This window comes from Lygodium microphyllum, chromosome 17, assembly GCF_053477565.2.
Source record: "Lygodium microphyllum isolate KBCC chromosome 17, Lygodium_microphyllum_v1.1.10, whole genome shotgun sequence".
Lineage (NCBI taxonomy): Eukaryota > Viridiplantae > Streptophyta > Polypodiopsida > Schizaeales > Lygodiaceae > Lygodium > Lygodium microphyllum.
Window position 1 is genome coordinate 37971596 of NC_141151.1, and position 24769 is coordinate 37996364.

At 41.8% G+C, this 24769-nt stretch overlaps 1 protein-coding gene across 1 annotated transcript in view; it reads right to left on the bottom strand.

The window, feature by feature from the left end:
* LOC148021790 (ABC transporter B family member 19-like) overlaps nucleotides 1-24769 on the bottom strand; it is a 65052-nt gene that overhangs the window by 16485 nt on the left and 23798 nt on the right. The gene's annotated exons all lie outside the window — the stretch shown is intronic.

Sequence of the window (24769 nt, forward strand, 5' to 3'; positions counted from 1 at the left end):
GGTGAGTGGCCTAATGCCTAACCGATACCTTGCATTAGTGGGGAGAGAGTTAGTAGATTAATCCTACAGTATTCTACCTCCATTTCGAATTGAGAATCACCTTCACACACACACACACACACAAAGAAGAAAGAAAGATGCATTTGTCTCCACAAAGCCAGAGTGACCTATGGGGCAAAGAAATGAGCACATCTGACCTAGTTGTCACCACTCAAGAAGAACAATGAAATGAAAAATGAAAAACAACTAAATATTCTGATTCTTACAATCCTAAGGACTGGTCACTGCAAGTATGGGCTACCGTCATGCACAAAATGATCTCTTGATGAACCTTCAGCTGACCTGTAGTATCTCACCTTGATGAATAGATCTAGAAACACTATTTCTGTTCTTTTTTTTTTTTTTTGCGCACGTGCTAAATATTCAAAACATGCAATTCTCAGTGAAAAGAGTAAACAAAACATAGGCACCGTTGCTTGGCTTGTATACTCTTTTGCCTCCTTTTGTCCTCGAAATTCTCATTGCATCATGGCTTATAGCATTCTTTCTAGAGCTTTTACTGTCATAAATTACCGGCTATACCAATTTTATTGATTTTTAACTCCTGCTCAACTAATGTAATATCTGTCCAACAATGTCAATTCGTTCTGATTGATCACAATTGGTCCCGTAGATTTTCCTCTCTATCTTCCTTTCTTTGGGACCCTATAAAGTAGCCGTTATAGAGTGATCAGTTCATATTTAGAAACTCCCCTTTTATTATTATCTGTATTACTCTATTTTTAAGATAAATAAAATCTATCTTCAGCTTTCCAAACTGATTTTGGAATATTTGTGCTGCCATCTTTCCAAGAAAGATGATTCCATTATGTTAGCTTCCAACCATAAGAGCTTCTAATTAATACATGGCTTTTCAGATATTTCAATGATGATGCTTATGCAACCATCCGAAAGCTCAGTGCTGACTTATCTGTTGACTTAGAGCAGCTAGGCTCAGTGCTGACTTATCTGTTGACTCAGAGCTACTAGGCTCCTGATCAAATGTGCCTTGTTTCATGCATCAACAATGATAGGATTTTGAACATCTGGCAGCTCTTTCTACAAAGAAGTCCAATTCCTATGCTGGCATTTTTCCGCGACCTTTCTAACACTTTACCTTCTATTGTATGGCCATGCTGTAGGGTTAGTGTAGCATAAGCAAGGTCAGGCATACAGTCAAAAGCAATGGGACAATCGCATATTTGGGTAGTGCCCAAAGGGTGAGGAGGTTAAGGAAGCATATAAAATGGACCTTGAGCCATTTTGCGTGAAAAGTGTTACTCATCCTTGAGATGTTCTGAAAGTTGTCTTAGGCACACCCTCTAGCCTAATGTGTATTTGATAATACCTACTTTTCAAATCTATACGGCTGAATATGACTGCCCCTTGCAATCTATCCATAACATCATCAATCCGAGGAATTGGAAAGCAATTCTTTATCGTGATCTTATTTAAAGCACGATAAACAATGCACATACACCATGAACCATCCTTTTTCTGCACCAAAAGTATTGGAGAACAAAAAGAAGATGAACTGGATTGAATCAACCCTTTTTCTAAGAGCTCATTCATCTAACTCATAATCTCCTCTTGTTGGGCTGTACTGACTCTGTAGGGTGGCTTATTAGGTGGGCTACTTCTAGGGATAAGATCTTTTGACTTTTAGGCAATAGCTACCCTAAAAGTAACTAAGAGAAGTGGTCAAAATACATTTTTAAAAATGACATGTGATCCTTCTCTAACTTAGACATCTTCAAACATTTTCACTATCATCTTTATCCCTAGTAAAAACCAAGTACGCTGGAAGATTTTTAATTACTTTAGAAATTGCCATTACAGATACAATAGGGACAGATTCACCTTTCAACTTTACATCAAGTGTGAGTGTCTTACCCTTATGCTGAATAGTGATCATTTTTGCACGAGCATCAATCACTGCATGCATACAGTGTCGGACCATTTGGGGTTGAAAGACTACCACAAGGATAAGAGATAGTAGGGTGAAGGGAGATTCAAGGAGAGCAATTGATAAAAGAGAAGGGGTTCAAAGAAATAGAAGATGTAGAAGAATACCCATAGAGATAAAGCCTGTTAATTTATTTTTACATCTTGAGAATATAAATTCCTTGTAGACCAAAAACGTGTATCAAATAGTAGCTTCTTCTCTATTGCCCACACTACCAATCAAATGCTTCCGTTGGCTCCAAAAGGGGGGTAAAATAACCAAGACACCTGGACAAAATTCTTTCAGATCACTCCTTTTCCCAGTTCGGAGTGTTATTTACTGCCTGTAAACTACAATCGCACATCGCATAATTTCACAAATCCTTCTTTTAGCATAAAATCCCCCAAAAATGGCTGAAAGTCACTTGCTTTTTTTACACGTCATCCTATTCTAGAAGTTGTCTACAGTTTTTGGATATTTATGAAAAATAATATTCAAAATATCAAAAATACGCTAAAATTATCTAAAAATCTAGTATTTCTGAACCATCCACAGTACAGACACTGACACTAATGACTAATATAGCATTGACTCTCTAGATCAATAAGAAAGCCGAATGACAATGCACTCTAAAGTTTTTCACACTATGTCCGCATAGCGGCACGACATCCACCCCCTCTTAACCTGCAAATCCTCTGGCATGTGCCAAAGTCTTATGGATCTACAATGTCAGAAGAAATATCCTCTGCCATGTCAATGCCTTCATCTTCTACCTCTTCTTCTTGCATATTCTCATGTTCATGCTCAATATCCAACTCCTTCAACTCATATGCTGAAGACTTCCTACGTTAAAAGAGCTTAATACGTTTTCCAACCACTGGAATCCTTAGAGCTGTCCCATCCATCTCATTTAATGCATAGGTAGCATTGTCAAAAACAAACCTTACCACATATGGACCAAACCACAGCTTTGTCATCTTTTGACTGGCACTATACTGATTTTCCAAGTTACTGTCATAAACCATTCCATCCCCTTCTTGTATAGCTCGTGGTCGAAGTTTATGTCACTTGTCAAACCTCTTCTTGTTCTTGATCCTTGTAGTCTTCAGCTTTTTCATGGTTGTCTCAATGTCTTCAGGCCTTCTTTCTAACTGTCTAATGCGTAAGACCAGCAACTCTTCTCTATTCAAACCCTCTTTCCATAGTAGAACACTCCAAGTAGCAATAGTCTCCTCGATAGGCATGATTGGTTATTGTCCATACATTAATTCAACAGGCATATATCTTGTAACTGCACTATGAGTGGTCCTATCAATCCATAAAGCAAAGAATAACATTCTTGGCCACTCTTTCATCTTGCCCTTGCATGACTTTGCTAATGCCTTAATGAGAGGCTGATGACCTCTTTCACTTTTGCCATTTGCTTCAGGATTGTAGACTGAAGTTTAAGCCAACTTGATACCCAATCGTGAAAAGAAGTCACGAGTCTCATCCGCATCCAATTCTTCTCTATCTGCAACCACTTTACCAACACAACCATACCTGCAAAGAACTTCTTCCAATAAGAACATGCAAACTGCTTGAGTAGTTTTTATACTAAGAGCTCGACCTTACACTTGATTTGTCAAGTCTTCTCGTGCAAGCACAAGATATCTCATATTCCATAAACCTGTAGGCATGGTAAACAAATTAACTACCCATTTGTAATGCACAGACAATGGATAGGTCAATTACAACCCATCTCTATGCTTTACCATGAAATACATCTGACAATCACTACATGATTCCACATAATACTCCACATCTTTATACATGTTCTGCCACCAATACTTCTCTTTGATCTTGGCAAATGTACCCCAAACTCCTCTATGTCCAGCCCATAAACTTTCATGAAACTCCTGCATCACCTGTTGTTGAGAAGCCCTATCTCTCAATACATGTACTGAAGCTCCTCTTTTTTTCTTTGCATGCTTCCATAAATATCCATCTTTCAAGAAAAACCCATACGCTTTTCTTTTAATCCTTTTGAATTCAACTTCAGACCACTCAGCCTTCTTTGTCATGAGGCTGAGATATTGGCCTATTTTTAGCCCAAGCATCCTCATACAACTCTTCCAAAATTTGTGTTCACTGAAGCATAACATTGATGATGCTTTCTATTGCCCATCTCTTCTCCATGGTTGTAAGTTCTCTTCTTATTGCTAAAATCCTTATTACAACAGTTGTACCTGCTGTATTTGCTGTTATGACAGTTGTACCTGCATTAATGACAGCTGTACTTGCTGTTTTCACATCTATATCTGCAGTAACAGCATCTGCATACTCATTCCTTGCTGTCATAAAGTCGTTTTCAGCACCTATCACATCGTCCTCTTCATCTTCCATCGGCTCCTCTTCGTCTTCAAACCTTGCTCATGAAAGCATGTCAACCACAAGGTTTTCTCTACTTGCAATATGCTGAAAATCAGGGTTAAGTGATTTTATATATGCAATCCACCATAACATGGTAATATCGAGAGTTGAGCAATTTACTATACTGCCCAATAGAGGTAGAAAATCAGTCTCTACCACTACATGAGCTCCCATAAAATACTCCCAATAGAGGTAGACTATCATGCCCAATAGAGATAGACAATCAGTCTCTACCACTACATGAGCTCCCATAAAATACTCTCTATCACACTTAAGGACTGTCACTACACCCCAAAGCTCTCTTTTGACTTGAGAATACCGCCGTTGACATTCATTGAGGACCTTTGCTCCAAACCAAATGGCATACCTATTCCCACCAACATCATCCTGACCCACTATCCAACCAATGCCAATTGGGCTTGTATCCACGATGAGAAAAATAGGCTGCCCATTCTCATAATTTGCTCTCTTTAGTGTTAGGGCTAAAATCAATAAGCTCTTTAACTTTTGAACTACCTTCGTATATTGTTTACCCCACCAAAACTTTTGCCCTTTTCTCAAGAGCTGATATAAACTTTCAGCCACATGAGCAAAATGCGGAATCCATATCAAGGAAAAGACATATGCACCCAAAAATCTTCTCACCTCGGATACATTCGAATATGTCTCCCGCATCCTGTTTATGGCATCAATCTTTACTGGTGAGGGCTTTCTTCCATATGGTCCACACATGTGCCCAATAACTAATATTTCCTTCACTCCAAAAACCAACTTTTCTCCTGACAGAGTCAAATGCACTTCTTCAAGACAGCTCAAAATCCTATCACAATCAGCAATATGATCAACCACAAATCTTCTATATCCATGCTCATTCAACTCTTCATTCTTCTCATAGATATCATGTCCTTTGATCGGTATGTCATCAAGAAAGGGTAAGGTCAACTGAGAAATATACTCTGTCACGAGGACGTGAAAATTTGATGCTTTGCTTATGTTTAATTGACATTTGATTAAAGGATTAATCAAATGTGCAATTAAAAGATGCACATGTGTTGTACATGTGAGGTGCAAGCTACTTTTTCACAGTTGAAGGCCGAAGGACCCTGTGAAAAAGATGGGTGTCAAAGGCAAAAGTTGTAACAAGTTACACTTGTAAGATTCTAGGTGAATTTTGGTGTCACTTTACCCCTAGGACCATTAATTGGCCATTAAGTGTCAGTGGTGACACTAGGGACTAGGCATTAATTAATGGATTAATGCTTGTCCAAGGATCAATTAATGCATGGGACCACTTTGGGTTGCAAATGGCCTAGCCAATTAATTTTTGGATGGGCAAGGTCAATTTTCTGGCCATGGATTAAGAGCTGAATTAATTTTCAAAATTAATTAATTCTGAATATTAATTAAATGGCTGAAAATTGCTAAAAATGGATTAAGAAAATTGCCACTTGGCAAAACTTTCCCGTTCAAGTGGGGGAAAGGCTAAATAGGGCTGAAGGGAAAGGGAAATCTCGTTTTTTCATTTTGGAGCTGTTGGAAAGAGGTGTTGGACTGTTACTGCCAGCTTTTGGGGCCATTTCCCAACCATTGGAGACCATTTTGGTGATGGAGATTGCATATTCTTGACCTTGGGAAGCTAGCAATTGCTACTGATGCACTTTCTCCTGAAGATCACAGTCTCTGATGCTCCTATTGTTGTTGGTGCATCCGTTTGGGGCTGGTACAACAGGGCAGCAGCTGATTTTGATCAATTCTTCGCGACAAATCTCAGAATTTTCTCTCTCTACAGCATTCTCTCATCTCCTTCAACCTATGCTCAGCCATTCTCAGTAATTCTCATCCATTTGGAGGAGATTTCAGCCATTTTTGGTGGGCTGATCTGTAATTTCTGCAGTAAACCCTAATTTATAGCAATAATTAGGATTTAGCAGCCACCTTGGGACCCATGCCATCAGTCAAAGGTATTGTACACTGAAATCAGCACTGGAAATTCGTTAAATTGTGAGGATTTCAAATGCCAGCCCATCTATTGTGAATTTGGGGCAGCATTTGACTAGTTGGGGTTCCATTAGAGCAAGTCCTGGGTGAAAATCAAGGGGCAATTTACCCAAATGCTTTGCTGATTATTGGAACAAGGGGCTTTTGAATCAGCCAAGGAGATTGTGAAATCTCGGCTTGTAATTTATCCATCAGCAATTGAAATTAAAGAAACACCGAAAGAGGCGCCAATTTTGGGGCCAATAGGGTGTCCACCGTCTAAGTTTATGAAGGTAAAGTGAGCATTTCAGTTTATATTCATTTGCTGATTGATGTAATTAAGTGCTTAATCAGGTTAAACCACCCTAACCGAGAAGGAAGGCTGGTTTCATACTCCCTCAAAACTTTATTCATAGCATTTATCATATGCACCACTGAATTAGTTGCTCCCTATGAAAGTATACACATCCTAACCAATCCAAGCAGTGTCTTCATGGTAGTGATATCCTGGCTTTCCAATGCCAGCTAGTATTGATCATATCCTAAATACAAAATCACCCATAGAGTAAATTGCCTTGTCTGCAAATGCTTCTGCAAATTCATCCACTATCGGGTCTGATCTAACATTTCCTTATGGTGACTTTATTAACTAGTTGTAAATCCTATATAAACCTCAAAGCACCATTCTTCTTTGGAAGAGTAAACCACTAATTCGAATATGGAGCTGAAGAAGGCTTCAAAATCCATATTCTAATCTTCTCATTCAAAAGCTCCAGCAGCTTAGGCAAATATACTTGAGACATTGGAACAGGCTTTAAATTCCATGGCACATGAGGTATCATAAAGATCACCATAATGTAACTATGGTGATCTTTACACATCCATAGGTGCAACTATGGTCGGATCAACACATCCAATTTCATCTAGCTGAAACGCAAAGGCTTTCCCATGCCTTGCCAACATCTGCAAAAAACAAGCTCTTTTTGCAGGCAAAAGAAGCTTGTATCACCAATTCTCAGCTCTTGTAAAGTTTCAGCTATAAATTTATGTCCTGCTCCATGTGGATCCCATAAACTAAGCTGTTGAGTCACTTTTTCAACCAACCCATCACTTTCAGGCAGTAAAGGCAAAGCCACATGCTTAATCTTCTTTGCAATTGTTTTGTACTTTGTATCCACCCTTGCTTCAGCCCTGTTTTACAGCCCATATTGCTGCCCATAACATTCATGCTCAGCAAACTCTTAAATGACTTCATACATCTCTAAAGTGTCAACATAAATAACCTCTTTTTTTGCCCTGTTTTCAGCATTAATTGCTGCAAAAATTTCAGCCACTATATCAACATCAATCAGCCCTGAAATACCTTCATTTGCAGCCATCAAACCGTATGTCTTCAGCTCTTTTTCAGCCCATCCTACATATTACATCAATCAGCCCTGAAATACCTTCATTTGCAGCCATCAAACCACGTCTTCAGCTCTTTTTCAGCCCATCCTACATATTTCTTTTCAGCCCTACACATGGCTGAAATATTCTTAAAACTGCCGAGACTACATGCTGTCCATTTTTGCAATCCAGACACAAACACAGTTTCCCCTTTTCTTGGAGGCATAATTATCTTCCTAGAGACACTGCCATAGCCTCCACTTATAGCGGTGTTGTCTAAAAATCATTAAACTCTCGTGCATTAGGTGGCATAGGATTATCCCGCAATCTATCTCGATTGCAGGGATAATTCACACAAACAGTGAGAAACTATACCGCCTTTGTATTGTCTTTACTCTGAACCCGAGCATATGAAGAAGTATCATCCAAGGCTTTTGTTTCCAACCTTGATTCCGAAATATAGGGCTATCCCAAAATCACCTGATAACTACATGAATCCTACACAAAAAAATGATATTCATCCCTAACATCTCCAATAGTCACGGGTACATTCGAACAAGCCATATAAAGATCCCCTAATGAATCCAACCTCCATTCTCATACAAACTGTGTGCCATAACATTGATTTCGAAACCATGATTCAAAAGAGCTATGCAAGACGTCTCTTTCTCCCACTTCAACAATTGTCTCTGTTGTAGCACGAGCCCAATGCGTTCGTGAATAATGACTACTTTGAATAAAATAAGCATCTTCTTCTTGTACCTATTGATGGGCATCCCCATTATACATAGCCTTCTGTCTATGCTTACTGGTGCCCATAAGATCAATTTTAACCACAAGCTTGCTATCTACACTCTCATTAAACCTATTTTCAAAATCAGCCTACTCCAAATCAGCATTACATGCATCATTATATTCCCTCTGAAGTTGTTTCTCTATGTCTTTGTCAACCTGTACCAATACTTGCAAAACTTCATTATCAAACTATCTTCTTCGTTTCAGCATATCAATAATTACATCATGAAATTCACACTTCGCGATTCCAAGAACTTCGCCAAGTGTGAATTTCACTCTACTGCCAAGTATGCGATCTTCTAGGATCTTTTTAAGGCTTGTGGCAATCTTAAGATCCGATTGTAACCTGTAACCGAGCTGCTTGCCCCTTTTCTTCCCTACTTGTTTCTTCTGTTAAGATGCATCCTCCATAACATGCTCAGGTATGGCTTTTTCAGCCTCTTTCTGTTGCTCCATTTTACTTCGTGTTATGTTTTTAGATGGGCCTGAAGAGGAAGGACCAACAATGTCCTCATCTCTTCTTCTCTTTTCTTCCACAAGAGCTTCTTGATTACGAACCTCAGCCAAATAAACATAGGCTGAAAATGAATCCATTGGTGCACTCCATGTTCTCCCTTATATACTCTGACTTGCATCAGTCAATTCAGACTTTGTCATTTTGGCTTTTTCCATGCAATCTAATGCTTGCATCCAAACAAGAGATTTTGCTTCAGCCATGCCTCCTTTATAAGCTTCTTCGGTCCTTTCAATTCTCAACCCATATGTGGTTGCATCTATGGCAACAAATGTTGTCCTTGCTACCATCTCGTCCAACTTCTTCTGCATGCTACCATTTCCAAAATTTGGCTCTATTGGAAGATCAGTTTCTGTTGCATGTATTTCGCCATCTTTCCAAAAGACTAACCTTTTCGCTTCTGCTTCACGGTAGGTTATACAGTCTTGCTTTTCATACTGTAAATTATCACACCAAATGCATCTCCTCTTGTATCCTTCTTTGTATGGTCTTTGGACTATTGACCCTTCTCTTCTACCTTAACATCCAACTTTTCGACCTTTGCATAGATTTTTGTCAAATTCAGCCTCAAATCACACATACCTTTGATTAATTCATCCATAGCATCAACTTTAAGAGCCAGACCGATAGGTATAGCCAGTTGTTCTGCCATAGCCACAAGCGCTTTGGCTATAATTTCAGCCTCCTAAGCACTGGCAGGTGTGGTGCATGTATCCCATTTTAATTTCATCCGCTCCCTCTTTACCAACTATATGCACTGCCTCAGTTACATTAGCCCAATCTGGTTTTAGCCATGTTTCAGAAGAGGTATCTTCTAAATGATTAGTCAGCTTCTTCTACAAGACAAGATCTGCAATCTTCAAAAACAAATCAATTTTCAAACTTTCCAATGATTGCTGCTCATCGATATCCAACTACGCATACCGACTTTCAAATTCACGGAGCAAAGCTGTAACAACTAACCCTTTATTGGGCTTTTCAATCCAATCTGTAAATATCTTTTTAGTTACCAATCCTACATCTTCCAAGCAAAACTCTTCTCTTAAAGCTTTCTTAAAAGTTGCCCAATCAACATCTTTTTTATGTAACTCATCAATCCAATCATACAATGCATGTATGGCCAAACGGGAGAAATACCAACTCCATGCATACTATGGTACCCCATGAAACAACATATTTTCTTCATACAACCAGATGAAGGCCGAAACATTTTGATCCTTAAATTGTTTCAATTCCTATCCCATTGCTTGCAATGTATTCACAACTAAGGAATCAATTATTTCTGTTTCTTGCCGAGTTTGCATCTGCTGTTGCAACAACAACTGTTGCTATTGTTACTGCAACAAAGCTCATCTGTTGTAAAGCATCACCACTACTTGAACCTGCAGAATCCCCCATCTTTACACACCTGCTATCAACTTTCACGTCGGTTTCACCACTGTCGGAGTGTTTGGGGTCGAAAGTCTACCACGGGGATAAGAGACAGTAGAGTGAAGGGAGATTCAAGGAGAGCAATTGATGAAAGAAAAGGGGTTCAAAGAAATAAAAGATGTAGAAGAATACTCATAGAGATAAACCTTGTCAATTTATTTCTGCATCTTGAGAGATTAATCCCTTGTAGATAAAAAACGTGCATCAAATAGTAGTTTCTTCTCTGATGCCCAAACCGCCAATCTAATGCTTCCATTGGCTTCGAAAGGGAGGTAAAGTACCGAGATACTTGATCAGAATTCTCCCAGATTACTCCTCCTTCTCCCAGTTCGGAGTGTTATTTACTGCTTATAAACTATGATAGCACATCGCGTGATTTCGCCAATCCTTCTTTTTGTATAAAATCCCCCAAAAATGACTGAAATTCACTTGTTTTTTTCCAAATGTCATCCTATTCTAGAAGTTGTCCACAGCTTTTAGATATTTACAAGAAATAATATCCAAAATATCAAAAATAGGCTAAACTTGTCCAAAAATCTAGTATTTTTGAACCATCCACACTACCGATACTAACACTAATAACTAATACGACATTAACTCTCCGGACCAATAAGAAAGTCAAATGACGATGCACACTAGAGTTTTTCACACTGCATCCGTATAGCGGCACGACAACGGTGACACCATGGCATACCAAGCAATACATCATTACCCTGAAGTGGAGCAATGAAGAACTCTTTGTTATCCACATATCCCTATATAGGCAACCGAAGCTTTCCAATGAGCGGTGTGACGAGCTCTACATGGCCTTTACATACCATTCCAACTTCCCCCATAAGTTCCATCTCATCCTCTCTAATGCCTAGACCGATTGCCATACCTACAGAGATGAAAATGGCTCATGCACCATTATCAAAGAAAATCAATGCATGCTAATCCGTAATTTTGCCCCATGCTCTACACAACTCAGTAGCATCATCATTGGGCTAATCACTAACAACATTGGACACCAATCCCACTGATGTTTTGGGCTTTTTTCATTTAGAATCTCCCTAATTTTTTGATTTTCTAGCTTGTTGTCTGTCCTTGCAATGAGTCCTTTCTATTCACAAATAAAACATTTATTTGTGGCAATCAATTCCCTATGTTAAGCCAATGTTTTCGAACCCTTTCTTTGCTGTTTTGGCCTCTTTTAAGGCTGATTTTCAAGTCTAGCCCTTTTCTCAGCCTTAAACAATTGTTTATTCAGCTTCTCTCCACTCTCTAAGAAGCCCGAATCCTTCCCACACAACAAAGCATCGGCTATAGTAGCAGTCTCTATGAGCTAAGACATGCTAGACACAATAGATTTAATGCAAAAATCCATGATTGCTTTGGGCAACCCATAAACATATTTTTCCACTTGCTCATGAAGGGGTACGGGGCCATAAGAAGTAATAGGCAACAATGCATCCAAAAACTTCTTATTACATTGCTCTAAATTCTTACATTCCTTACCACCCAATTTATTCCAAGCTGTCATGATGTCCACTTCAAAGGTACTTGTCAACCAATTCGATGTCAATATTTGCTTGAATTGTACCCATGTTGATAGTGCTCTACCTTGCATAAGAAGAGTGGACTACCACTGCAATGCATTCCCTTTTAAGAAAGTGGCTGCCTTTCAAATCGTCGAGGACTCGATGAAGTTTCCCCCTGTATAGACTGCCTCAAACTGCTAAATGAAAGTCAAAGCTTTTAGTCTATCTTGTGTACTAATGAATAACTCAAACTTCACTACTTTTCCACCCTCATCATAGTCTTTTGCTACCCCTTTGGATATCAAGTTCTCATTCACTAGCTGTGCAATGAGGGTGCATTTGCTGAGTTTGCATCAAAACCAATACCAAATGGAGCATTTGCAAGACCAATACTCATTCCTTGAGCCCCGTAAGCATTCCAAGGTGTAGATGCATTACCAAACATGCTACTTTGTACCCCATGCATCAAACCAATGTTGCCATACATAGGATTTTACGCATTTTCAGACATACCCGAATACATTGGGCCTTGAGGCTTGCACACCATCCATTGGTCGTTGCATACTATAGGGATTTGTGCCATACATTCTCATAAATGGCCCCTATCCAAGCATAGCATGAAAAATCATGCTTCCACCAAAGTATCCTGGCTGCCCCATCATAGCATATATACCCAGCTGTTCAAAATCCATTGGATTGGCACTTCTATGATGAGCTTGCATTTGCATTCCTTGCCCATAAGTACCAACTGTTTTGCTTCATTAACATCTTTGGGAGCTTCAAATGAAGGGTTTGGCATTATCTTCAATGCATCGTGTTGTCCCAAAGGTGTAAACGACGTCTTCTTCTTCTTGCCTTTGCTCTCCTTCTTTGGAGCATTCAAAAATCGGGTAAATTAAGGATCCTTTGCCAATTCAGCAAAGAGATTTGCTGCTGTTCTCAACCAGTTCTTGAACTAGTCATCAAATTCCTCTTCACTTTGCTGCTCATCAGCCTCCTTATGCCCTGAAGGCCTTGCATCTTGCCCAACAACAACATTTTCAGCTTGGTCTAAGCCTTTAGACATTGCATTTTCTTCATTCCCATGCGAATGTTCATACTGAGAGGCATCATCACTACTTGATTGTATCTGACTGTACGAAGATATATTGCTGTGATTTCTTAGCCGAGAGCAAAAATCAATACTAGCACAAAGCTTTAGCTTGCAATCAAGTACCTCATGCCCACCAAATCAAAGAATTGATTGGTGTCCCAGAAATAGAACCATGTAACCAGCCTTTCTTCTTGGAAAGAGTGGTATTTCCCTGATGATCAAGCACTTAATTACAACAATCAACAAAGGAACATAACTTAAATTGCACAAATTACCTTAATAATCTCGGACATTGGACACCCTGTTGGCCCCAAAACTAGCGCCCCTTTCACTGTATCTTTAAATTGATTACTAATGGAATGCGTACAAGCAAAGATTCATAATCTCCTTTGATGTTTCAAAAGCTCTTTTGCTGTAGCAACAATCAACAATCAATTCGAGCCAATTGCCCCTTGATTTTTCACCCATGATTCGCACAAATGAAACCACCAATTGGCCAAATGCTGCCCCAAATCACAGTGAATGGGCTAGCATCCGAATTCCTTGACAATTTCACAAATTTCAAGTGTTGAATTCAGTGTACAATGCCTTCACTAATTGGCACAGGTCCCGAGGTGGCTGTCAAATCCTAATTTCTATAGAAATTTAGAGTTTACAGCAACAAACTACTGTGCACCGAAATTTGACTGAAATCTAATCCAAAAGTCTAAGAAATGCTAAGATTAATTGAGCACAAGCTGGAGAAGGTGAGAGCCAAAAGAGAGAGAAATTCAAGATTTCTTCATGAGAAAGGCCTGAAATCTAATTGCTACCTTTATTAGGTAGCATTTAACACTCACCTGCTGCCACAAGGGCCCAAATTGCTGTCACCAGCTCCTGAGAAGGCTAGAATTGTTGTCGCCTACTCCAACTTGAGTCTTCTCTTGCCCGTGGCTGCCTCCAAAGATTCTCCAATGGCTGCAAATCGGACCAACAACCTCTCCTTCCTCTCTCTAGTAGCCTAAATGACCTCAATCCCTCTCTCCAACCTCCAAAGACGTTTTTTAGTCTTGCATGGACATTTTTGCCAAGTGGCAACCTTCTAAACCCATTTTCCAGCATTATCCAACTATTTCATTAATTTTCAGAACTAAATAATCCTAAAAATTAGTTTCGACCGTTCTACCCCTATCCAAAATTAAATGCACCCATCCATAATTAAACTGGCTAGGCCATTTGCAACCTAAAGTGATCCCCAAACTTTGTTGACCCTTAGACTGGCATTAATTAATTAATTAATGCTAATCCCTAGTGTCACCACCAATACTTATTGGACAAATAACTATCCCAAGGTCAAAACTAATACCAATGGACCAACAAAACCCAGTCGGCATAAATTATCCCAACTTTTGCCTTTGACACTCACTGCATCCTCCGGATCCTTGGCCTATTACCATGAAATAACTACCATGTGCTAAACAACCTTACACATTTAATTAATAATTTAATCAAATGTTATCAACAAGATTGAAGCATCTCAAAATTTCACGTCCCCATGACATTTATCCAAAGAAGACCGGCTAGATGGATCAAATTATTTACTTTAGTCTTATAATGTGGAGTGTGTTCTTGACATCTTCGATCTTTGAGAGTTTGTTACCCACCCTATTCCCCGTCCCATGGAGGATCCCAGTTTGAGAGTTTGTTACCCACCCTATCCCCCATCCCACGGAGGATCCCAATTTGGGATTGATAATGGATCGTACAACCCTATGGGATCAGCTCAACTCTAGAATCCGATTCTTCCTCTTCATGAGCCCACACGATTCTATCTAGTACATGCATGCAACTTGTAAACCGCAACAGAAGTGTGGACAGAACTTGCTTCTTTGTATCATCAGAAGACATTTTGCCCACCCAATCACCTTTAAGAAGAAACTTCGTATACTCAATATTGATGAATCTCATTTCATAAAGGATCACATCAACAAGTTGAAGGATATGAGAGATGAGCTTGCATCCCTTGGCAAGATGGTATCTTCAAAGGATATGGTGATGATTCTACTGACTCCACTGCCATCTCTGAAGTACGATGTCTTCTACACATATCTTCTTATATCGAGGACCCAAGAAAGACTCTTTTATGGGAGGAGCTAACCTCGCTTGTCTCGGAGCATAGCGAGCGTCTCAGAGAGCTAGGAGCTAGTGGAGCCAGCTCTACAAAGGCTTTCATAGCACGTACAAGAGGGGGGGAAAAAAAGGAGAAATCAAAGGCCAAGCACAAGAAGGAGAAATATTCAAATATGTTCGAAATTCGAAGAGTTCTTTAGGCTCTAACACAAATTCGAAGAAGCCCGTATGCCCACATTATGGAAAGGGGACACATCCCAATAGAAATGTTGAAAGAAGTACCCTTACCTTCATCTGGGGAGCGAAGGATAAACTTAAAACATCTGAGCATTTCTCTACCTCTACACTACTTGTGAGTATGTGTTCCTTCATATCCATGAGTTGAAGGTACCTTCTTCAATGGATACCTCATCTTCTCAGAGGCCTTGGCTTATTGACAATGGTGCTTTGAGTCATATGACTCCACAAGGAAATTTGCTACAAAGTCCTTGTTCATCTGAGGGTGTCTTGTCACTATTGGTGACATTTGTTCGGTGCCTTTTAGTGGTGTTGCTACTTCGCCATTATTGCTAGCCCATTCATCCAGCTCCATTTTGAAAGTCCTACATGTTTCAGCCTTGGGCTTTCCACTCCTCTCTATTCATGGACTCATTAGACTTGGTACTTGGATTGTCTTTACAAAGCAGGTTGTTCTTGTTGAGGATTCTTCTTCATGAGCTCTTTTAGCAATAGGTTGACAGGAGAGTGGGCTATATAGGCTCCATTTCCTTTCTCTTATGCAGTGTCATGAGAACATTAAATTTTTATTGCTTAGCTTAGCATTTGATTAAAATTTAATCGAATGTGCTAATGTGACTTGCACATATGAGGTGCAAGTTAATTATTTTATAGTGTGGGACCCCGAAGTATCAATTGATACCAAAGGCACTGTTTGATAAGTACTAGATAGCACTCGATGTCAAATTTTGGTAGGTTTTGGCCTATAGCAATTTATTGGTCACTAGTGTTAGTGGTAGTGGCATTAGAGACTAGATATTAATTAATTAATTAATGTTGATCTAAGGACTACTAATGCTCAAGGATACTTGGAAGACAAATTGACCTAGCCAATTTAATTATTAGTTTATGAAATTATTTTTTTGAATACTAGAATAATTATTAAATTAATTTTTATAATTAATATTCTATAATTAATTTTATAAGTTGGATAATGCTGAAAAATGGAATTAAAAGGCTGTCACTTGGCATAAGTTGCCCATGCAAGTGGAAAAAACATTGAGGCTGGTGGAAATCTATTCCAACTATTGAGAGAGAAAGAGGCTATTAGAGAGCAAGGAGATGTTATTAATGTGATTTGCAACCACCAGGGACCAATCCTAAAGCAGACAACAGTAGTTTGGAGCCATCCACGTGCAAGTGACAAGAGACCAAGGTACTTCTAGTGCACGTAACAACAAGCATGAGGGGCAATAGCCTTTCTAGTGGTCTTAAGTTGTAGCTAACAACTTTCATGTCTGTTTAAGTAAGGCAACAACATTTTTTCAACCTTTCTCACAATGAAACTCTGAAATTTCTCTCTTTACGGCATTCTCTCTCATCCTACAACCATCTCTCAAGTTATCTAAGTAAAATCTAGCCATTTAAGCCACCAAAGGTTGAGATGTTGAAAAATCTCTATTATAAGCCCTAATTGACATTAGAATTGAGGGTTTGAAAGCCACATAAACATGCCTACTTCGAATTAAGGACCTAAGATTAAATTTCCAATAGTTGAAATTAAAGAATTTTAAGAAGGTTCAAGAGGCCAATCAACCCGTATCAAATTTGGGGTTTAGTTTGTCTTTCAAGAAGCAAAATGAGGCCAATCCCCAAGCAAACCAAGGGGTAAAATGATTTGAAGGCTCGCTAGTCAATTTTGACAATAACAGACATTTGGATTAGTGAAGAAAATCAAAGAATCTCAATTGTACTTGTTTACCGCAGCATAGAGGAGCGGGAAATGGAGAAAATGAAATAGCAAAAGGCGCAGGACAAAGGAAGAAAAAGGCGCCTTAACCGAAATTAAAAGCACGGGCACGATCCTCAAGAAGTCTTAGAGTCGCCCAAGGAAAGTAAAAGAGTAAAAAGCGCACCATTAAGTGTGAAAGCGCTCCCGAATCCTTGTAAGAGAGCGCCAAGCTCACTCCTATGCAAATTACATGCATTAGTTGGGAATAGGATAGACTAGAACGGTGGGAAATGAAAAATGGGCCTAGGCTAATGGCCGGCCATGTAAAAAAGGGGATGACCACCCATGAAAAGTAGGGCATGTATATAAAGTTGAAAAGTGAATGAGAAGCTCATTCTTGTGTGTGGCCAAAGCTTCTTCTTCTTCTCTTGTTTCTTGCCTTCTTGCTTGTGCTTGAGAGAGGGATTGAGAGAGTGTGAGGGAGTGAGGGAGTGATTGTGTGAGGGTGAGGGATCTTGGAGAAGAAGCTCTCCATCTTCTCTCTTCATCTTCCCCTCCTCTCTTCTCTTCTCTTGTCTCGCACGTAGCTATGGAGGATGAAGCTCATGGAAGAGAGATTGAGGTTGCTTGAGCTTGCCTCAAGGATCGTGGAGCTACCGGTGTGCAAGAAAGAGGAGGGTACTCGATCGAGCATCAAGGTAAGCTCACTACACCCGTAAGGTAGGCATTGCGCGTCGGCTATGTGAGAGGTAGCCATGGCCGCTTGGTTCGAAACACTTGAGCAAAAAGTGGTCCGTAGGTCTCGAAGTAGAGCTTGTAGCTCCCCTTCATTTTGGTTCCATTGCCGGGACCGACGGAATCGAGCCTTGAGCGCCACGCGCATCAAATCGAGCATAGAAGTAGGGTTTGCAGCCCGAACCGGTGCTCGAGATAGCTAGGAGATTTAGGAGGTTTTAATCCGTGAAACAAGTGTTTTGGTTTGTTGGAAGCATTAGTGTAGGACTACCATTCTGTATCTCTGTTTTGCATTTTGGCTGCACTAGATTAAGGTTAGATTAGGTTAAGAAAAGAGAAAACAGAGGTTTTGGCTGCTGCTAGAAACAGGGAAACAGGGGACCAGATTCAAATTTCTGGGTAAAACAGGGAAAAGGGAACTGGCTTTAAGGTTTTGCAGTGCTAGGAAAGAACCTTAAGAGGCTTGGAAGGTCAGGACAAACCTCATTTCACTGGTTAGCTTTGGAAGAGAGAGAGAGAGAGAGCTTCTGGTTGCCGGGAAGAGGAAGCGCTATCACGATTCTGGGTGGCATCGATTTGTGCTGCTCCAGGTGAGTCTAGTGCTTCTTAGTAGTGCCCTAATCAAATCTGGAGAGTCTCTTGTGATTGTGTGTAGCAGGCGTCAAGTAGGATCGAAACGCGTCGGAATCGCGTCTGCCGCCAAACGCGGTCGGACCAGGTCTCAGTGGTCCGATTCCCAGAATCGGACCACCCGAGTCCTGGAGTCGGACTGTCCGATTCCAAGAATCGGACCGTCCGACTACTAGAGTCGGACCAGCCCTGTCCGATTCTCAGAATCGGACAATCCGATCGGACGTGCCACGTAGCACTCGGACCGCCCATCATAGTCGGACCATCCAATATTCGGATCGGACCAAACAATTTTAAGAATCAGACCACCCTGTTCGACTACAAGAATCGGACCGTCCGACTACTAGAGTCGGACCAGCCCTATCCGATTCTGGGAATCGGACCATCCTACCAGAAGGAAAAATAAGGATCTTTAGTTGACCGTGCCACAGACCTAACCCCCAGGACACAACCCTGAACACCCCCAAGACCCAGTTTGACCATTAGAACCTCAGAGACCAACCGAACTTAGAGCAGAATAGAAAACGCAGCACAGACCTTCAGAAAGACCATAGAATAGCCGGAAACCGAGCTTAGAACTCAAATCAGGCTAAGAATGTGGAGAGAAACGAAGTGGAGTTCGCATTAAACGCTTTCTGCATCAGCACTTCACTCTTGTGTTCCACTATGTTTACACTGCAAGAAAAGAGAAAAGCCTGTTTTCGCACCAAGCACCACGAAAGCACTAAGCATAACGTGTGAATAAGGATTGCAGCTGCTCCCGACGACAGGCACAAGACTGCCTTTGCCACGGAATGGGGTGTATTCGCCTACATTGTCATGCCTTTTGGGTTGATGAACGCACCTGCAACTTCAACGCCTAATGTGCACTATCTTTAAGGACATACTTAGGCGCGAACTAGAAGTGTTTGTAGACGACTTATGCGTACACTCTAGTTGGGCCGAACACTTAGAGAAATTGAGAGCTGTCTTTGAAAGGTGTAGGTTGTACCACCTCTCGTTGAACCCCTTAAAGTGCCAGTTCTGGGTGAAACACGGATGCATCTTAGGACACGTAGTGTCAAGGAACGGCATTGCCACTGACTTTTCTAAAGTCAGAGTCATTGTTGACTTACCGCCACCCGATAACCACAAGGGAGTTCAATGCTTCTTAGGACACACTAGATATTATCGACGCTTTGTACTAAATTACGCACTAATTGCTAGACCATTGTACAAGCTGTTGATAGTGTTCGAGTGGACTGAGGAATGCCAGCGCGCATATGAGGAGTTGAAAAAGGCTCTTACTACTGCACCAATCTTACGAGCCCCAGACTGGAACATAATGTTTCATGTACACATAGACGCCTCTAAGTTCGCTATTGGAGCTGTGCTATGCCAGCCTGGTGAACATAACTTAGATTACCCAGTGAGTTTTGCCAGCAGGCAGCTCACAGAGACCGAGATGAACTATTTCACGACAGAAAGGGAGGGATTGGCCATGGTATTTACGGTAAATAAATTTAGGCATTACCTGTTGGCCACTCCCTTTGTCTTCTTTATTGACCATCAAGCCTTGCTATATCTTGTGAACAAGCCTTGCGCTACGGGACGCATAGCTAGATGGTTACTCCTTCTACTGGAGTTTGACTTCTCTGTGGTTGTACCCAAAGTAAACCAGCATTACATGACTGACCACATGTCCCGCATACCCACAGGAGAAGCCGCTGGACAAGGCATACCTGATGATTTACCGGATGCTCATCTCTTTAACCTGTCTAGCGAGAGAATTGTTTAAAGCTGATCTGACGCCGTACTGGGCCGATGACATAGTGCAAGTGCTAGAGAGTAGACTACCTAAGAGACCCATTGAGAAGGCCAGGTTGAGAAGACTTATCCTGAAAATTCAGCCATACCAACTGATAGCCGGCCAACTCTACAGGTTGGAACAAGACGGTTTACTGCGCAGATGCGTATGTGAGCACGAGATGCACGATGCATTGAAAGAAGCACATGGCGGAATCGCTGGAGGACACTTTAGCGGGGACACAACAACCCGAAAAGTGCTACAATCCCAACTATGGTGGCCCATCCTTTTCCGCGATGCAACTAAATTCGTAAAGCACTGCGATGAGTGCCAAAGGACCAAAGTGCCTGTGCGGAAAGACAAGATGGAGTTGACCCTTGTCATAGCCCAACAACCCTTTGAGAAATGGGGCATCGATTTTATTGGACCTATCAACCCTGCGACACAATATTCCCAAGCTCACTACATCATAGTGGCAACCGATTATCTAACGAAGTGGGCAGAGGCACGAGCCACGAGGAAGAATAATGCTAGAACCACCGCAAAGTTCTTGTGGGAGCAGATCATTTCACGGTTTGGCTGTCCGATCGAGCTTGTAAGCGACCAAGGCACGCATTTCATTAATGACCCACCTGCTCTCTACCTTCCTAATAATTCATCGGAAGTTCTCTCCCTATTACCCTCAAGCTAATGGCCAAGCCGAATCCACGAATAAAATCTTAGTCAACGTACTTACAAAGGTAGTGTCTACTTCAAGAAGTGACTGGGACAACAAGCTAATGGTGGCCTTGTGGACCTATCGCACAGCTTATAAAACGGCTGTAGGACAGACGCCCTTTAGGCTGACGTACGGAACTGAAGCCATTTTACCCTTAGAATTCTTCATCCCTAGCTTAAGGATAGCAGTCCAGGAGCATTGGGAGGAAAGAGAGGCTTGGACCAATCGCTTAGTGGAGTTAGAGCGCCTAACGGAGACTCGACTCCTCGCCACTCACTCTCTGATTTGTGAGAAGGCTCGACGAAAGATGTGGTTTGACAAGCATGTCAAACAGCGAGACTTTGAACAAGGGGACCTTGTTCTGCTATACTCTGTAAAGGGACATAAACAGAAGATGAAGTTTCGGGAGCTAGGGCCTTTCAGAGTACGCATGATTGGTAGAACGGGGAATGTTGAGTTAGAGACACTTGAGGGCGAAGGAATAGGCTTTTTTAATGGCAGCCGCATAAAGAAATACTATCCTCCTTCCCATCCATTACATGAGCCACCCATGCTAGAACCCCCAGTGAACATCTGCATGGCTACTATAACTGACCTTACAGATCAGGACGAAGAAGCAGTGGCACCGGCGTATCTACGAATCACAGTCACAACAGGAGCGATGTATTCTTTCGATGCCTTGATTGATGAAGGTGCCGACTCCAACATCTTGACGCATGACCATTGGACACGCATTGGTCAACCGAAACTACAGCCCACTAATGCTAAACTCACCCCGTTTGGGGATAATGCTTATTCACTCCTAGGGAAGTGCAAGGTAGTCATTTCTATCGAGTCTGAAAGTTTACCAGCTTTCTTCCATGTGTTGCCTGACACTAAAGGAGCCGGTAATATGTCACTATTAGGTTGTACTTTCAAGAAGCAAACGAACTGTAATGTGGATTACAACCTAAACCGCATTTATCTTGCTATAGGCAATGTGCGCATAGTGACGCCTTTCAGCAAGGGCTGTCGTGACTCCTCCACCATTATGGGCTCTCGACCCTAGGCCCAAACCCACCAAGAGTGCTCACAAGGCCAAGGAGTCCAAGCTTATATGGGTGCCAAAACGGCAAAGACCACATCCGGGTAGACCACCCAAACGTGATTCTAAACGCCAAAATAATCAGCCACCATCACGGCCTAAGAGGCAGTCTAGACGCTATCGACATAGACACACAACCACGCCGCGATGGATCCCCAAAGATCTCTTGCGAGCACAAGGGTACTACGAGGGCAACCCCTAGATTTGGGTGCCTAAAAATGGCAAGTTTAAAAGCTCATCTACAAGCAATCTCACCCCAGTAAAGGAAGGCTTGCACACAGGGTACCCAGGGCATAGTCAGCAAACCATTGCCCGCTGTGGCTAGTAAGCCCCAGCTTATCTATCGACCAAAGCAAACGCCACAAGCCTTAGACTTACCTAATCCAGAGAACTTAAATACCCCCATGACTGCTAACTTAGAACCCAGCACAACTCCCATGCCCCCAGAGCTTCCTACAGCACCTCAAAGTGCTTCGGAGTGCGAAGCCACACCTATGACACCAATGATGGAGTCACCACTATCCAGTCCATTTGCACCATTCCCACCAGCAGGTCTTAAACCTTCCTACGCGGTACAACCTTTCCTTTCCTTGGCTAAAGACCTCGCCGCGACTTCTGGAGATGACATAGTAACCTGCATCAAGATGTTGGACAAAACTTTCACTACATTCGCTAAAAGTTATGAGAGGCTGGACCTAGGTCTTCTTGACAAAACACTTGCTTCGAATGTTCGTGCATTACCATGCACTTGGGAAGAATACGAACTTATGACCTGTAAATTCCCCAAAATTGTTGCTGAACTGATAGCAAACGACAAAATCTCAAAGGAGCAAGCTGCCCTCAGAAGACTAGTCACTTCATATCGTAAGCCTCCTCGTTCTGTTCCTGAGCACGAGTTGCAAGAGCTCACGCAAATGGCAAGCTCGCCTTCCACGTTCTTGCAACAGTGGTTTGCTCTGAGAATCCAATGGGAGAAAAAAGGTTGCCGAATAATGACCAATGTTGAGCAACGCAGGGCAATTAAAACCAACGAATATGACCCTACTTATGTGGCACCTATCTCGTTTAGGGTTTTGGCCATCACCCGCAACCAACACTTAGACGACCATGTGCTCGCTCACCCTTACATTGACCAATTCCTTACGGAAGAGGAATTACATGTTGCAAGCCGCCTTAATACTGGAGATCTCTTTCACGATGTCTTGACCTACATCTCTCAAGTCACCAAGTGAGCAAAGTGGCCGAGATCGTGCCAGAAACCAGATTGAAAAGGCCCGTTGCCGCATATGCAAAGTCACGGCAAGACCCTAAAAGACAAAGGCTAGAGGCATCAACCACCACACCCCATACTCCCATGCCTGCCGACACTGACTATGACGCATGTGGCTGAGCTACTGGCACAATTGGACAAGGCGAAAGAAGAGAAGAAAGTGGCCTTGATGGAGCTAGAAAAAGAAAAAGAAACGTCAGCTGCACTTAGGCTAGAAGTCTCAAGGCAAGGAGCCGACCGACGAAGAGAAATAAAGACCCTGCAGGACCAGTTAGTAGCAAAAACAAAGGAAGCCCAGGACAACGAAAGCCGCCTTGGACAAAGGCTGGAAGACGAAGAGCAGAACCTGGTGGCAGAGCAAAGGAGTCTAAAGCTACTAGTACAGCAATACAATGATCTACAGCAAAAGGTCACTCAAGTGGAAATGCTAAAACGGGAGGTTCAGGAAGGCGAAGCCAGTATGCCACAAGAACATACCACGGAGCTCCGGTTGTGGCAAGAGCTAGAAGAACAAAACAGATTAATAAGTGAAATCGAGTTTCTGAAGAGTGAAGGGCCAGGAGTCTCAGCAGCAGGAGCAAAACGGTTACAAGATGAAGTGCAAAGATTACAAGATGCGCTGGAGACCTCCCAGGAAGATATAGAGGCCCTCGTGGCCATGGCTTTCAATCAAAAAAGGCTATTCCTTGCTGAGATTCAAAGCCAAGAACAGCTGGTGCAGGAAAAATCAAAAGTACTGGCCAAGGTGCACCAAAGGCTCAGCATTGTAGATCAAGCCAAAGGAATTGTTGAAGAGTAGCTGGCTCAGAAGTTAAGAGAAAGGAACCAGTTGTGGTTTTTAACAAATGAACAGCAGCAGGTAGTAACCACCCTAGCGAGCCAACTGGAGGAAGAGAGAAAAGGGATGGAGGAAAGAGCTATGGAGTGGGAAAGAAACAATTTTGATAGGATGAGGGACTTGACCGAACACTTGGCAGTGGCAGAATGCAAAAGAATGCTTGCAGAAGCCAGGGTTGAAGTTGCCGAAATAACTACTAAAACACAGCGGCAAGCCTTCCTCAACACGGTACTCCATGTCACACAAGTTGAGGGCGATGATCCAGTGGAAAAGATGAAAAGAAAGTTGGAGCTAACCACCCGAGCTCTAAGATATGGTCTTCAAGAGCGGGAGCTCCCAACGAGTACAGGGATCACTAAGGAGCAACAATTCCGCTACTTACGCTGTACGGGCCTTTCCACTGTTGAGCTCAAGGAGCTAGGTTTTAAGGAGCATGAACAGCAACCACCACCACCGCCAGTCATCCCATCTATGGTTGAGCGACATGTCGAAGAGGGTCCGGATTTCAAGCAAGGTGATGAAGAAGAGCAACAAAGAAT